The sequence below is a fragment of the Lonchura striata genome, chromosome W (genome assembly GCF_050655825.1).
Source record: "Lonchura striata isolate lonStrDom1 chromosome W, ASM5065582v1, whole genome shotgun sequence".
Taxonomy (NCBI): domain Eukaryota; kingdom Metazoa; phylum Chordata; class Aves; order Passeriformes; family Estrildidae; genus Lonchura; species Lonchura striata.
Genome location: NC_140743.1, coordinates 9,059,197 through 9,073,181, shown reverse-complemented (window position 1 = coordinate 9,073,181; position 13,985 = coordinate 9,059,197). Strand labels below are relative to the sequence as shown.

Below are 13,985 nucleotides of genomic sequence, written 5' to 3'. Positions count from 1 at the left end.
TCATATGTTTTATTGTCTCCTTAGGTGATTGATTACAAGATGTTTTTTCAGGATCCTGTGTTTTTGATTTTTTAACTTCTCATGTGTTTTCTTTATCCAATCTTTTATGCAGCTGCAGTTCATCTTCTTTTACAAATTCATTGTCCAGATTTTGGTCCAAGATTTCAGACTTCAAATTTTCAGATTTCTGAAGAAAGGGTTTGTTGTATTTAGAGAATTTTTGTTTTGAAGGCAATTTTAGACAGGTTCAATTATTTGATGGTTTGATAAATTTTTAATCATAGGGTTTTTACTCATAACTGTTATTTTTAAGACTTTTGTTTTATAATGTGTTAAAACATACCCTCCAATTAGAGTTCGAGCTCTGGCCAAGCTCTGGCTCTACTTGGATGGTGTGATTGACCCAGGTGTTTTCTGCATCAAAAAGTATTCAAGTCCTTTTGGCTTGACAATTAGACCGTATAGGACAGCTGAGCCTCAAAGGGAGTTTTGGAAGGACATGATCCGGACATGTTTTATCCAAATCTCTGTTGTTTTAAGGATTGTCAGCTGCTGCAGACTCTGGGATGACAATTTGATAGTGTAGCACTTGATAACTGTGATTTTATATGTAATATTAATTGTGTATTATCTGATTGATTTTTATTTGTTGTTAGTTTCTTTACTATATACATTGTTCTGTTCTTGATGTTTTTCATGTTTGTAACAAAGATGTTTGTATCTCCATTTGTTAATTCAATGTTAGATAACAGAATTGAGAAAGAACTCTCCAGTCCCTGTGGGGGGTGTTTGGTTTGTGTTTGAACACGTGCAGAATCTGGATGGATTTCAATGAAGAATGTGGAACTTATCAACTGCAAGAGAGCACTGATCTCTCCACAAGTGGAAGCAGAAGATGCACAGAAGATGTGAATTGTGCAAAGACTTGTGTTTCACCCACAAAAGATCTTGGATTTTGGGTTTCTTCATAGATGTGGGAATTAGGGATGTTATAGAATTTAGTTACTAAGTTTTAATTGGTTTTAGTAGGGCTTGTAATTCTTCTCTTCAATTTGCCATTGTTTTTCAATGGCAAAAGAAAAAGAGGGAAAATAAGTTAGATAATCATAAACATAACATTAAGTTTATCATAAGTTATAGTTTATGTTTAGAATTAAGTTTGTTTCTTTCATGTTAAACAGGGCATTCAAGAACCTGAGAAATATGTGGTGGGTCTCAATGTTTCTATTAAGTAATGTTTTAGTTATTGAAGTATCTGGAATCCTTGACATTGACAAGAGAGAAAATATGTGGATCACTTGGCCCAAACAAACTAGGCAAGATTCATTCTGCCTGTCGTTAGCCACACCATCTAACCCTTTTTGTACTTGTTTAATTGGAGTCTTGTTGGGTCCCATGGCAGAGTTCAAAACTTGGACCTGATCTCAAATAAATCCAAATAGCACCCTGGGAGCGCAAGCTGTTGCATTTGTGCAAAACTTTAAATTTATTGATGCCAATCTTAAAAAATTTGATCTTTTGGGTTCTGTCCCAGGAAATTACTGTTTGATATTTGGACCTTATGCTACCAAACCAACTCAAGAAAAAAGACAGTTAACAGATGACAACACTTGGTTGTCTCCCAGATCACCATTGTATTATAATTATTCAGAATATTGTAACAATTAGACTCAATCTGTGACACCGTCAAGAGGTGGTGCAGGAAAACTGCCCCCAGGAACCTTCCTTATCTGTGGGGACTAAGCCTGGTCGGCAGTCCCTCAGAATGCTAGGAGGAGGCCCATGTTATATCGGTAGGTTAACGCTTTTTTGCTCCCACCATACATCAAGTTCTCGAATTGCCATAGAAGACTCAACGAGTCAAACGCAGTGTTCTCCAAATGGACCCCAATTGTAAAGATCTAGTGTCATTATGGGAGCATGCTTCTGTAGTACTAGCTTCACTTTTCGCCCCAGGAGTCGCCTCATTGAAAGCTCTCCCACAATTGAGAGCTCTAGCCTGCTGGACAGGAAAACAAATTAATATTACATCTAAAATGTTAAGTGAGCTTGCCACTGATATAGGTAGTACCTGTCATGCAGTTCTTCAAAACAGAGCTGCCATCGATTTCCTTCTTTTAGCACAAGGACATGGGTGCGAAGAATTTGAAGGCATGTGCTGCATGAATTTGTCTGACCATTCTCAATCAATTTATAAACAATTAACATTATTGAAAGACAACATGAAAAAAATTACAGTAATAGACACTCCATCTGATAACTGGCTCAATTCTTTAGGTTTTGCTGGCTGGATCAAAGACTTAATTAGTTTTGGTATTGTACTTCTTCTTATCTTTATAATTATTTTGATTTTTATACCGTGTTTATTACAGTGTATGCAAAAAATAGTTCATCGCGCCTTCATGTCAGCCTGGGTAGCTCAAAAAGAAAAAGAGGGAATTGTTGCAGCATTTCTGAGAGACAGAGGTCATGATTTATGTTTGGAATGAGATTTGAGCTACTCCAGTCTAGGCCTCAGATTTGGGCCTTGCGAGGCCTTCCAGCCTCTGACACAGTTAGAAATTAAGACCTTGTGGCACAGTTAGAAATTGTATTAAGGTGTGATGGGGAGCACTGGGCTCTCTGGTGTGAAGTAGTATAGGTTTATAGTGTAAGGTTTGAGCCACCTTAAGACAAAGATAAACAATGTTAGCTTGCCAATCAGAGTGCCTTTGTAAACTGTAAACTATGTAGAAGTGTATATAAACTGCCATCTTCTCTCGAATAAACGGAGAACGTTGCATTAATCATATTGGTTGGATGTGCGTTCTGGCCTGTCCAGTTTTCCCGTTTTATGAGGTCCCTGGCTTTTTATATTCATATCCCTGTCATTTCCTCTGCTCAGCTTTGTATGCTAATTGGCAAAAAGGCTATTAAGCATGCGTAGTTCTGTTCCCTGAAATGAGTCAGGGGTCCATTTTAGGGAGGGGTCTCCAAAATGAAGAAGTAAAATAAGTCTTCCTCGTTCTGACCTTTCTACCTTTTCCATGCATACGTGACAAATGAATCCTGTAGTTTTCTGCTATACAATAGATTCTTCAAGTATGGGAAGTCTGCAACTGTTTTGTGTCCCTGAAATCTGTTTATCACATTCTGTTTCTCATTATAAGCACAGATACCCAAACATAAAGTTGACAAGCAATGAGTTAATGGATCCGGCTACTGTTAACTATGAACAAAGCCTATTTATCTACTTCCGCTAACTCAGCAACATGTAATTTAACTTTCATCTTAACTTTCCTAAAATTCTTAATTCTTCAAAATTAATGTCTTATCAGGAACCTCATAAGAAATGCAGAAAATTATGGTGTTAAAGAAATCAAAAGATGACAAGAACCTAAAGAAGGCACTTAAGATCTATGAAAGGTATCAGTGTGCTGAGAGCACAAAGGTTCAAAAACTGTAGCTCAAGTCAAATGAAGTAAGAAAAGAAGAGGGGGAAAATTGTGAAAAATGACAGTTTAATATTGGCTTTCACATTAATATACTAACTTTTGCATGTTGTTAATAGTCACAAGTATTTTTGATATGGTACAATTTATACTTACTTTTTAACAGCTTTTGGGTATAGTATAATCTGTTTATGTATGCACCATATAGTTTATATAAATAATAGTGTGATAAAAATACTATATTCTAGACTTTAGCAAAATATTAAAATAAAGACTATGTAATGTTAAAAATGCTTTTATGTAACTAACTCAGAGAATGGTGTAAAACAATTATGCTGTTTCTCACATCTGCAGACTGGCCTCTCCAAGAGATAAAATAACAGTGAGAGCCCTAGAGAGGACTTATTAACTACTTGTTATCAGAGAGTGTGAAACAACAGGAAGGAACTTCGGGAAGAAATAAAATATATAGACATAATTTACAGAATGTTATGCAGACAAGTCAGAGGTTGAAAACAAACAAAAGAGTTCTTGGAACATCAAAAACTCGAAGTAATGTTTGAATAACGTATAAGCTAATTTATATGCATGTAACCCCAGCAATGGAAATGCATATAGAGAACATGATTTTAAGCTACCAGTGTGCTCTTTGACCGTTCACGAAAAGAACCCCAGTGCTGGATTAATTATTTGTCCTTCTTTTATCCTTTATTAAACTTTAAAAAATTCTAAAGAGTGAACTCTGTTTTTCAGAGAAACCTGGAATGGCGGGGTGACACCCCTCTCTTCCTGAAGATGGTGTCTGCCACGGGAAATCTTGTGTAGGGAGACAAAGGGAAAATGGCATCATACACCTTTCCCGTTTATCTCTCCGGCAGCAGCTCCGTCGAGAAGGGTGACTGGTATTCTCCGGCTCAAGTCTTATGGAGTGTCTCTCCCTTCCTCATGGCACAAGGTGGCAGGGTAGTCGGCTGGAGCGTTTTGGACTCCATGCTTTCATGCTCCGTCCGGACACTGGTAGCAGGCTGGAGCGCCTTGGACTATAGTGGGGCTGCTCTGTTACTTAGTGCCTTCTGAAATGAACAAGGTCTATGCCTTTATTAGTGTTCAGCTCTTTATTAAAAAGTCAGCTCAGCGGGGGGGGGGTGTAGCTTCTTCCAGTAGCTGAAGGGTGAGAAGGCGTGCAGAGTCTGTCCCTGGAGTCTCCGTGGCACGCTGGTAGCCGGAGGTGAAGAGGTGTCCAGTCTGTATCTGAAGTCCCAGCAGACCGTCCTCTCTCCTTTCCTCCTGGCACACTGGTAGCCGAAGGGTGGGGGGGGATGTGCAGAGCCTGCTGCTGAGATCCGGCAGCAGCTATCCCTCTCCTGCCCTCCTGGTAACACCAGGTAAAGTGTCTGTTCTCCTTGTGCCTGCTTCCCACAGCCCAATCCAATCTGGTCCTCTGCAGGTTATGGTGACAGGTCAAACACAGACTAGGGATGGGGTTCCCTTTTCCCCAACCTGCACACCCATCTAGCCCCCTCCACTGTGCCCCTCTTTTTCATTTTGGGGTGTTTTTCATCCCCAAAACCCCCTCCCATGATTCCACTGGCTTATTTTGCATCCTAGTCCTAGTTTGGGTGGGGGTGTAGGTGATTCCCAGGAGTGATTAGCTAATTAACATTTCAGTGTCCGTACTTATCTTAAGCCAAAGTGTCTCAGCCAGGCTGTTTTGTTCATAACAAATCCCTCCTCTATTTCTTTGATTGGGCTTAATCCCACATCAATTTACAGTCTCCGGATCAACTTACAGTCTCCGGCTTTTTTTTTTGGGTTAGCTTCTTTGGGTAATCCTCCTAATTCCTAGGAACAAAGTTGGACTTAATAATAGTCTAATTAAAAATTCCTTTAGTGGATTTCCTTGGCTAAAGGATACTTATTAAACAATTACAAAATACTTAAACTTTTACTATGGTACTTTAACTCAAATGGTTATTACCACCTTACTGTGTATTAGCTTCTAGCAAGTCTTCTTTAAAGTTAATTTTAAGTCTTCTGGTCCCTTAATTACTGTCCATGCACAAGAGGAGGTGGGTGACTCTGTTGGGTCTGGTCTGGCCTCTGTGGGTGGCACTGGTCCTTTTACTCTGGTGATATGGGTCCAGCCTTTTTCTTGGGTTCGCACCGCAGTGTGTGTGGTGAGTAACACCTGAAAAGGTCCTTCAAATTTGAGGGTTAGTGGAGTGGTGTTCCAGGATTTTATTAACACCCAGTCCCTGGGACTGATGTTGTGGGCATTGGTATCCAGAGGGGAGGTCTGGGAAAGATACCCCTTCTTTCTGAGGCCTTCTAGGGATTTTCCTATGATTTTTAAATATTTTTGAGTTGTTGCCTCCCCTTCTAAATAATCTGCAGTACTGAAAGGGGTGATTAGAAAAGGGAGTCTAAAGATCATTTCATAAGGAGAAACCCCTATGTCGGACCAAGGTCTTGTTCTGATGCGTAAGAGAGCGAGAGGTAAACACTTGAGCCAATTCATTTTTGTCTCTTCAATTAATTTGGTTATTCTATTTTTAAGAGTTTTATTCATCCTTTCTACTCTTCCTGAGCTTTGAGGATGCCATGGGGTGTGCAATCTCCACCTTATCCCCAGGGCTTCTGTTACTTGATGCAAAGTTTGAGCAACAAAATGTGGACCCCGGTCCGAGTCGATGTTATTGACTAGCCCGTATCGAGGTATGATATTTTCGAAGATTATTCTTGCAACTTCTTGAGCGGTTTCCTTTTTGGTTGGGAAAGCCTCCACCCAGTGAGTGAGATGATCTACGATCATTAGTAAATGCTTGTACTTCTGCACAGAAGGCATTTCAGTGAAATCTACTTGTATGTTCTGGAAAGGTCTTAAAGCAAGTTTTCCTTCCCCATGTGCTGTTTTTCTCATTACTTTTTGGTCAGTTTTCAAACAAATTGCACACCCTCTTGTGACTGCTTTTGCCAGATCATATACTCTAATACATAAATTTTCCCGTAAAAAGTGGTCACACAAACCTTGGATTCCCCAGTGTGTCAGTTCATGTAACTCTACTAGCACTCTTCGAGCTAGGGCTTTATTCAGGAATTTACACCCATCTGGAGTTAACCATACTCCCTGTTCCCCTTGATGTAATCTTAATTCTTTTATTAATTTTAGTTCTTTCTCACTGAACCTTGGCTCTTCTCCATCTCTACTTAGTCCTACTTCCATTCTAAAAGCTTTTACTGGGCTTGTTGTGTCTGAGGCTGCTTCTTTAGCTATCTGATCTGCTAATCTGTTTCCCTCCTCTTCATGGGTATGTCCTTTCTGATGTCCCTTTATGTGCACCACAGCTATCTCTGTGGGCTTTTGTAAGGATTCTAATACTAGTTTTATCAGCCTCTCATGCACCAAATTCTTCCCTTTCGAGTTTAGGTAGCCCCGTTCTTCCCAAATTTTTCTGAAGGTATGTATGATCCCAAACACATATTGCGAGTCTGTGTAAATAGTTCCTTGGTCTCCCTCTAATAGGTCTAGTCCTCTTTTCAAGGCATAGACTTTGCAACACTGGGCTGACCAATTTGAGTGTAGTTTCCCTTTTATTTCGACTTTCATGCTTTCCCCATCTATGACAGCATACCCTGAGGCTCTTTTCCCTCCTACTATTCTTGAGGACCCATCTATAAAAAGAGATCTCCCATATGGTAGGGGTACATCTTCTAAATCTTCTCTCACTTTGGTCTGTAGATTTATGAGTTCAATACAGTCATGTTCTAGATCAGCCAGGGGTTCTCCAGCAAGAAACTGTACAGGGTTTAGACATTTGGAGGTGACTAACTCTAGGTCACCTGTGTTCATTAAGATGATTTCATACCTCAATATTCTAGAATCAGTCAACCACTGCTGAGCTTTTTGGCCTAGTACCGTTTTTAGGTCATGGGGTGTATGGACTTTAATTTTTCCTTGCAGGGTTAACTTTTGAGCTTCTTCTATTAGGATGGCTGCTGCTGTAATTGCTTGCAGACAAGTTGGCCATCCTCTGGCTACTGGGTCTAGTAGCTTTGAGAGGGAGGCTATTGGCTTTTTATGCCTTCCCCACTCCTGAGTTAATACCCCATATGCAATTCCTCCTTCTGTGCTCACAAAGAGGTTAAACTCTTTCTTAAGGTCAGGCAGGCTTAGAACAGGTGCTGAGGATAGTTTAGTTTTCAAATTTTGTAGTTTTTCTTCATCTTTTTTTGTCCATTTCATAGGCTCAGAGTCTACTAATTTATCATAAAGGAACCTCACACTTTTAGTGTATTGATCTAACCACAGCTTACAATAACCAAACAATCCTAGTAGCTTCCTTACATCTATCTTCGTCTTGGGAGCTGGGATAGACAGGATACCTGAGATTCTTTCAGGACTTAATTTCTTATATCCTTCTCCAATTATATGACCTAGGTAGATCACCTGAGATTCTACAAATTGTAGTTTTTCTTGGGATACTTTTAGGCCATTTTCTCCTAGGAAATTTAGGAGTCGAACACTAGTGGCTTTGACCCAGCCTCGCTCTTCTCCAGATACTAATAAGTCGTCTACATACTGTAAGATCTGAACATTTTCCTCAGGGGTGAACTGCCCCAATAATTCCTCTAGTGCTTGCCCAAAGAGGTTTGGGGATTCTGTAAACCCCTGTGGGAGATGTGTCCATCTTAGCTGCTGCTTCCTCCTTCTGTCAGGATCTTCCCACTCAAATGCAAACCAGTCACGACATTCCTCTGCTAGCGGGTATGCCCAGAAGGCATCTTTCAAATCTACAACTGTGAACCAGGCATGCTCTCTTGGAATTTGGCTTAACAGGGTATAGGGGTTGGATACCACGGGGTGTCTGGTAATAGTTTTCTTGTTTACTTCCCTTAAGTCCTGAACTAGCCTGTATTTCCCTTCTGCTTTTCTTACAGCTAGTATAGGGGTGTTATGGGGGGACATACATGATTCTAGAATATCTTGCTCTAGTAGTCGTTCGATCACTGGGGCTAATCCTCTCCTGCCCTCAGGGGATATTTGGTATTGCTTGACTCGGATAGGGGGTGTATCTCTTTGCATTTTTATTTTTATTGGTGTGATGTTTAAATATCCACGCTTATTTTCTTCCGCCAATACTTTGGGGTCTATTTCTTCTATGTCTCTCTGGGTCAGTCTCATGACCTGGACTACCATACTTGCATCTCGTGGGATGATCCCTACCCCCAATTGGACTTGCAAGTCCCTTCCCAAGAGATTACTTCCTAAATTTGGCAGATAGATAAAGTCTGCCAAACATTGTCTAGAATTCCCCTTGATTTCTATATTTTCAGCTATAGATGCTTTAAATGGCCTTTCTTCTGCCCCTAAAACCTCACAGACCTTCTTTCCAATGGTGACTCCTACTGGTAACTTGTTTATACTGGACTTATCTGCCCCTGTGTCAACTAAGAACTCAAAATCTTCATAATGGGGACCTACTTCAAAGTTTACCAAGGGCTCTTCTTGATGGTTCATTGGATCTCCTAACTTATAGAGCCCCTGACACCCCTAGTTGTCTCCTCTTGAAATCTCTTCTAAGACTTCTTGTTCTTTCTGAATTGCTTCATCAAGGTGAAATTTCTTACAATTCTTCTTAAGGTGTCCTATCTCACCACAGTAATAGCACCTCCTGTTGCTTTGTGAGGCCTCAGGTTTCCTGAACTTGTTAAAACTCTCATTTGTTTCATATGATGGTGCTGGTTGGTCTCTACCCCTTTTTGATAATGGCCCTGGTCTATTCCAACCTGGCTTAGACATCAGTGCTGGTGATTTCTCTACTCTTACACTTTCTCGAGCAACTGCAACCATAATTCTGGCTTTGGTTTTGGCCTTTTCTTCCTCCCTCCTTAAATATATTCTTAGGGCTTCTTTGAGCAACTCATTCATGTTCTTTTCTTGCCAGTCATCCATTTTTTTGAGCTTCCGTCTGATATCCTGCCAGGATTTAGTGACAAACTGGACCTTTAAGAGGACTTGACCCTCTGGACTATCTGGGTCTATATTTGAATATAACTGGAAATTTCGTTTTAGTCGGTTAAGCCAAATTGCTGGAGTCTCATCTTTCTCCTGAGTACTATCAATGGCCAATTTTGTGTTGCTTCCCCTAGGGATAGACTCTTTGATTCCACTCATCATGAGGGATCTATAGTCTCTCATGTTTTGCCTTCCTTCTTCCTGGTTAGGATTCCAACTGGGGTCTACTAAGAGTATCTTTTGGTCCCCTGGGGGTCCCAGTCTATTTTCTCTTTCTCATATCTTCACCCCTGCTGTTTGGATCATCCAGACCTCTTCTGGAGAGAACAGGATACTTAGAATAGAGTTCAGCTCTCCCCAGGTATAGATATTTGGCCCTAAGAATTGGTCTAACTGATTAGATATTCCAACAGGGTCTTCTACCAAATTTCCTAGCTCTTTCTTAAATCCCCAAACTTCAGAAGCGGTCAAAGGTGCATCTACAAACCCAACTCCTCCAGCTGCCCCACCCATAGGAACTTCTCTAAGGGGAAAGAGCTTTTCTACCCTTGGTATTTTGGATCGGGTGTTACAATATGGCCTTCTCCCAAGGCACCAGGTGGGGAAATAGTAGTGGAGATAGATGCTTGTTGGAGGCTATGGGGCATGCTAGGTGGTGAACAATTACTAGGGAAGGGTGGCCTCAGCTCCCAAGTGGGAGGAGGCAAGGAAACTCTCATTGGAGAAGGGGAGGAGGGAGTTGGGGAGATGGTTGGGGAAATTTGGGGAAGGGATGATGGGATAGGAGGGGCCGAAGGATTAGCTGGGGAAATGGTTGGGGAGGGAGCAGGAGTAGAGTGGGGTAGGTATTCAAGGGGGTCCCATTTTTTTCTTTTTTCTAGTCTCTTTTTCTCCATCCTCTTCTTTTTTTATTTGTAACTTGCATATTCTCACAGTCCCATCATTTCTAGAGTTCTCCAGCCAGCAAGCTGCATAAGATAGTTGTTCTACATCGAGGTCTTCTTGGGCTTCTAGGTGTTGGTTTAACTGATTACACATCCACTGATCTCGGGTTCCATACCATGGCCACTCTCCCTGTAATTTTAACTTTGGCTATACTTCTGTACTGTAATTTATCATTTTACGCTTGTCCAGACACTTTGTGGTTTCTCAAGAATCCCATTGGTCTAACAATTGCCCCAAGGGGCTGTTAGGAGGAATTCTGTTTGCTTTCTCTTCTGAAGGATCCACTCCTTTGCTATAACCTCTTCCCATTTTCAGGCCTCAAAAAAAAAAAAAAATATATATATATAAACCGTAAATTATGTCTCTCTCAAAAAAGGAATATATATATATGCAACTATAATTCATTTGGCTCCTTCCCACAACCTAGGATTTTAAATCTCCTGACTGATCTTAATCTCTTCGAGCTAACCTCCCACTCTTGGCATTTATCTCTGTCCCTTGACCAGGATAACCACTAATCACACTCACATATATTGTCTTCTGCTTTCCTGTTCTTTTTTTTTTGACTTCTTGATGGACTTTCTAAGCTTGGACCCTGGGGAGGTCTCGCCCCAATTCTTACTTGGCATTTTGCCCAACGTCCTTACTAGGCTTAGGAAGCTTGGTCTCCCTGCCGAGGTAAGGTCGAATGTCCTGCCGAGCCTTACACTCGAACTCCGGCCAAGTCCCCTCGCCTGACTCTCCTACTAGGCTTAACCTGCTTGCCTTTTTACTTGCTTCTTTACTTGCTTGCTTACTCTGCCTGCTAGGACATGCCTCCTGCCTGCCATAACACCTACCCGGCCTGCCACGACCTTCTCCCTGCCAGCCAGGTCATGCCCCTGCATGCCAGGGCCTGCCTGCCGGCCAGGACATGCACTCTTTCTCCCAGGACATGCCCCTGCCTGCCAGGTCATGCCCCTTTCCTGTTAGGACATGCCCCCCTGCCTTTAGGACACTGCCCCCTGCCTGCCAGGACATGCCCCTTGCCTGTTAGGACATGCACCCTGCCTGTCGGGACATGCCCCTGCCTGCCAGGACATGCCCCCTTCTTTCCAGGACCTATGCCCTCTCTGCTAGGACATGCCCCCTGCCTGCCAGAACATGCCCCCTGGCTGCCAGGACATGACTCCTGCCTGCCAGGACCTGCTCTCTGCCTGACAGGACATGCCCCTGCCTGTTAGGACATGCCCTGCCTGCCAGGACATGCCCCCTGTCTGCTAGGATATGACCCCTGTCTGCGAGGACATGACTTCTGCCTGCCTGCCAGGACATGCACCCTTCCTCCCAGGACATGCCCCTGCCTGCCAGGGACATGACTCCTGCCTGCCTGCCAGGACATGCCTTCTTCCTCCCAGGACATGCCCCTGCCTGCCAGGTCATGCCCCTTGCCTGTTAGGACATGCCCCTTGTCTACCAGAACATGTCCCCTTCCTGCCAGGACCTGCCTCCTGCCTGCCAGGACCTGCCACCTGCCTGCCAGGACATGCCCCCTGTCTGCCAGGATATGACTCCTGCCTCCCAGGACATCCTTCCCCACCTGCCAGGCACATCCCACTTGCCCGGCTGTGGACAACCCCCTCGCCCTGATTGCCAGGGACTTTATCACTAGAGAATCTCCACATGCCCAGAGGAGGGCCTTTACCTCTAAGGAGACACCACAGTCACTCCTCTATTCCACTCACTTCCCCCCATTCCCGGCCAGCCCCTTTGCAGGAGTCCGGAAACGCGGTACTAGCGGGTCCCTCTCACTTCGGGGGTCCGAGCTGCTGGCCCCCGTCTCACTCACTCACTCGCTCGTCTCCCGGTTTTTCTCACCAATCCGTCGTCCCTTCGTGTTGCTCTTCCACGTGGCTCGTCCGCGTTGTTCCTGTGCGTGGCTCGTCTCATGCTGATCCTAAGGTCCAGTAGCCAGCAAATCCCGAGGGTCCCTCGACGCCGGTGGTCGAGCTGTCCAGCTGTCGAGGGTTCCTCTTTGGGTGTGGCTATCCCGGATGAGCCCCCAAATTGAAATGAACAAGTTCTATGCCTTTATTAATGTTCAGCTCTTTATTAAAAAGTCAGCTCAGCAGGGGGGTGGTATAGCTTCTTCCAGTAGCTGAAGGGTGAGAAGGCGTGCAGAGTCTGTCCCTGGAGTCTCCGTGGCACGCTGGTAGCCGGAGGTGAAGAGGTGTCCAGTCTGTATCTGAAGTCCCAGCAGACCGTCCTCTCTCCTTTCCTCCTGGCACACTGGTAGCCGCAGAGTGGGGGGGGGGATGTGCAGAGCCTGCTGCCGAGATCCGGCAGCAGCTATCCCTCTCCTGCCCTCCTGGTAACACCAGGTAAAGTGTCTGTTCTCCTTGTGCCTGCTTCCCACAGCCCAATCCAATCTGGTCCTCTGCAGGTTATGGTGACAGGTCAAACACAGACTAGGGATGGGGTTCCCTTTTCCCCAACCAGCACACCCATCCAGCCCCCTCCACTGTGCCCCTCTTTTTCATTTTGGGGTGTTTTTCATCCCCAAAACCCCCTCCCATGATTCCACTGGCTTATTTTGCATCCTAGTCCTAGTTTGGGTGGGGGTGTAGGTGATTCCCAGGAGTGATTAGCTAATTAACATTTCAGTGTCCGTACTTATCTTAAGCCAAAGTGTCTCAGCCAGGCTGTTTTGTTCATAACACCTTCTCTCCTCAGCCGGGTGCTGCTGGCAATCTGAGGGCGACCCAAACCAGAGCAGGGCTGCTTTGTTCCTTTCTAGTGCGGTGCCGCGACTGCAGGCAGGCACTTGCGGAATTCACCTTGAGGCAGACTAAGATGTAAAAGAGGAACAAAAGTGTGAAAAACAAGTTTCAATATTTGTGAAAAACGCATATTTTATGATTGGCTCTTTGCAAATATTAAATTGAATACTATATGTATTATGTTATATTGATTAGAAGTGCTGTATTAACATTTTAATAGTATGGTAAATGTAGTTTTGTAGTTAAAATAGGAACTATGTATGTGGGTTTTTTTTTAAAAAGAATTAGTTAATCGCTTCAAGATAACAGTGACAGAACACCTAAATATTCCAGAGAAGAGGAATTTATGGGTTTCTTATCAGAAGAAGCTAATTTCTTCAGGCCTTGCTCAGACTTGAAGATGCCGTGGGGATTAAAAGGAGTTGACATATTCCAGACAGAGTTTCTTGTTTAAATAGAATGTATGCATAACTGTGAAAAATGCATATTTTATGATTGGCTTTTTGTAAATGTTACAATGAATATTATATATGTAATGTTAGAAAGTTATGCTGTATTAATTCTCTTAAGTAGTGTGTTAAATATGGTTTTAGGTTACAACATAATGTTGAAATAGAAACTCTGCAATGTAGAATTTTTTTACTAGCTCAAGCAAGAGATGAGATAATCAAGAAACTCTTCACACAGAGATGGCAGTGACTTGGGGCCCATAAAGAGTTACTGCCACCTTATCAGAAAAGACAAACATTCTTCCACCTTCTCTTCATCTTTTTGGAACCACCAGGATTAAGGGGAAGAAGTTGACAAAAACCAGAAAAGTTCTTAATTTGCAAG

General features: G+C 43.0%; 1 pseudogene; it reads left to right on the top strand.

Moving 5' to 3' along the window:
• The first annotated feature begins 831 nt into the window (after nt 1-831).
• LOC146763041 (syncytin-A-like) lies at nt 832-11,592 on the top strand (annotated as a pseudogene).
• Nucleotides 11,593-13,985: the final 2,393 nt, after the last annotated feature.